Source organism: Mytilinidion resinicola, assembly GCF_010093595.1.
Source record: "Mytilinidion resinicola strain CBS 304.34 unplaced genomic scaffold BDZ99scaffold_6, whole genome shotgun sequence".
Taxonomy (NCBI): domain Eukaryota; kingdom Fungi; phylum Ascomycota; class Dothideomycetes; order Mytilinidiales; family Mytilinidiaceae; genus Mytilinidion; species Mytilinidion resinicola.
The window spans coordinates 2,047,366-2,050,884 of record NW_022985442.1 but is presented as its reverse complement, the minus strand read 5'-3'; positions in this window follow the sequence as shown (position 1 = coordinate 2,050,884).

Below are 3,519 nucleotides of genomic sequence, written 5' to 3'. Positions count from 1 at the left end.
TACGCCTATTAATTAGGCCTGCCTAATATAATAAAAATCTACTCTATTTTCTATATCTCTTTTCTATAGCCTGCTGCCCTGTTCTTAGATTACTTTCCTAGCTAAGAAAACTTTTTTTCTAAACCTGTTAAGGTTAATAGTAAACTAGAGTACTATATTAACCGTATTAAAGACTTCTGCTTTAACTAACGCCGGAAGTGATATAAATACCTTATTAAATAGACTAGCTATAATAAGTTATCCTAGGAGCCTGCTTTAGAGCTTAAAAATATAATAGCTACCGCCGATTATTATCGCCGGCACCCTAATATACCTAAGCCACCTAATATATAATTATACAATTATAAGGGCCCTATATAAAAGGCTTCTGCTAACTACTCTAGGGCTATATAATACAACTTTAACGCCTAAAAAACTTAGGGTTAGAAAAAGGGTACTATTATAGTAACTACCTATAATACTTTACCTACTAGAATTCGCCGATTACGTGTTTAGTTTAGCTCCTAGTCTAGATTATATCCTAGAACGTAGCCTAAATTATATAGTATTATTACCTAATCTTATATAAAGCTCGCGAGCTTATACTATATATACGTTCCGCCGGTATATTTTCTTTACCGGCGCTTTTAATTTCCTATTCTTTATACAACGTCTTAATTTCCTATATAGTAACGTATTTAGCATTTAATTAAAGCTTCCTTCTAAGCTCTTAAACTCCTGCTTATAGCACTATCGTAACACTAACTATAGGTTTACCTTATCTCTTTCGCCGGCCTAAATAGTTGTTTAGGCTCGCTTCTTAATATTTGCCTACGCCTCTGCCATTTTCTTCCCTAACTGCGCCTATATAATTTTGCCGTTAACGGGAACAGGTTCTGGCCTGGCTTCCTAGCTTTGCCTAGGTTGTCGCACTTTAAAATACTGTAATCCGTGGCCTTGTATAAAAAACTGCTGGCAATAAATATATTTAAATGCCTTTTTAATACATGCCTGCACCCTTTTTTCTTCTAATTAACTTAGCTATCCTTGCTTCCTTCCTGCTAACCACCTATAGATCTTTTGCTAATACTTTTTTATTGCCCTAATACTCCGCAATATATAATAGTAATAGCCTGGTTCTAGTTAATATAATAATCTATCTAAATACAATAGTAACTAGCTATTACAACAACGATGTATCGCATACGAGCACTAGATAAGCAGGTATTAGGAACGATCTAGATAGCTATATACAGCTGTTATAATAGTTTAAGAGAATTGGTAAAGAGTTAAAAGCAGGCAGGATAGAGGCAGATCTATATACAGGATATAGCGCACGCAAAGTTTGCTAGTATGCTTAGCAGGCAGCTGTGCTCGCAGTATAGCGGTGTGTCGCGGTTAATACTATAATACTAGCTAACTAGCGCTATAATACTATCCGGCATTTTAAACTTACTCGGATACTAGATAACTCCGAGCTATTTACGCACACCTTTTCCAATTAAATCGGCCTCTTTGCGCGGTACCTTATGGATTTTTTATAAATAGCCTTTAATTTAGTCTAGCTATACGCTATACCTGCACTTCTTATAAATAGCTAATTGGAATTTAGCTAAATGCTTAAAATACCTGCTCTTAGTACTAGATTTAACTATTTTAAACACTTAGTCTGCCTCTAGAATTAACTCTTGCTTAATATTTAATAGGCGGCGACAAGTGCTACTTATAGGTTGCTGGGTACAATTTCCACCCCCTTTTCGCCTCGCCACTACAGTTGCTACGGTTGCTAATTACCCTAACTACCTGCTAAACCATCGCGACTATAGCCTAACTTGCAACACAACTATACCTGCGCGGGATCTATGCACAACTGCACAGGATCTGCGCCAATATATATGTCTAGGCTTAAAGTTCTCGTCCCCAACTAAAAATTGGGCCCGTAGCTACCTTATTTGCTGCCATACCTTCCTTGCCTGCACCTAATACGCCATTGTTGGATGTCAACCACGCCTGCCTCCTATAGGCATTGGTTCGGTGCTGCTGCTAATATTTATATAGTGTATATAGCCACGGCTAGTAGTGTTCTGCAGCGCGCTCGGTTGCAGTTGCGGCGGTTCTGCGAACACCACAACTTCCACCTAACCCTAACCAACTACACGGGTTAACTTAATGCAAATCGGCTAGGGGGTGCAACTGAATGCGCTGAATAACATACTAAAATTTGGTGCAATTCCGGCTGCGGGACATAAATGGAACCTGCCTCTGAAAATAAATGGAATAAGCCCCGTGCCTGAATCTACGCCTTGGTCTGGTATTTTCTATCCTTAACAAATAAATGGAACGAGGGCTGGTTCTATTTACCGCCGTGGGATAGGTACCACAGAAAAAAGCACGAGCTCAGAGGCAAGGTAGTACTTAGCTTACGCCTTAGCCTACGCCTCAGCCTATGCCTCAGCCTTAGCCTTAGCCTTATCCTCAGGCACAGAGGCTTAGCCGAGAAGATATTAAGGCGGAAATTAACCGAGATATTAAGCAGGCGGAGGCGGTGATGCGAGGGGGCTAGGCTTAATACAAAGGAGCCGTAATAAGGTAAGGGTTTAACAGGTTTAGCATACTTATAGACACGGAGGTACTTCTAGAATAGAATTTCTATTCTACACCTAGACTTAGACTTATACCTACTACGTGAGCCCGCACGTAAGGCCACACGAACCGGCGAAGCTACACGATCCGGCGAGGCCGCACGCCGATTTGTATAGCCGTACATAAGCTCGCATATAAGGCTATACAAATTGGCAAGGCTGCACAAATTGGAAAGGCTGCACGCCGATTTGTATAGCCTCACGTAATGTATAGGTGAATAACCGGAGCTCCGGCGCAGTGCTCCGAGCCAATTAGAGGGCGGTGAAACGACAGGGGTTTAGGGGGTGTATATTTACTAGAAAGGGGGGTGTACAACTACTAAAAAGGGGGTATACAGGTACTAGTGCCCTAAAATTATATAGAAAGGAAAAAGGCTCTAGCTATAAGCTAGATATATAGTAAAGCGTATAAAGCGCCGGAAAAACCTTTAGCTTAGAATTATATAACATCTATATATATAACGTAGTCGGCAAGCTAGTAGGCTATGTAAGCTAGTGGGCCACCTAATTATTGGTGCGATTTAGACCTTTTAGCACCCTAGCAATCTTAACAATTACAGAATATTCCAGGTTGTAACTTAGGATAATAATAGGGCGCTGCTAAATGTACACCCTATATTTACTCGGTGTACACCCCTTTTCTACTCCGTATACACCCTTCTTACGTCTGATCTTCTGATTGGTCCGGAGGAGTGCTCCGGGGCCTCCGATTCGCTCGCTTACGTTTCTCACTAATTCTAAATGCTCTCTCCAAGTGCGGCGTGGCCACAAAGCATTACATCCTGATCCTCAACTTCCTCAATACACTCACCATGGCCCTCAAACCACCACCGCCACGGTCCTACTGTACGCTAGATGAAGCCGAGGAAGTGCTTAGAGAGCATGCAAAGGCGCAGGG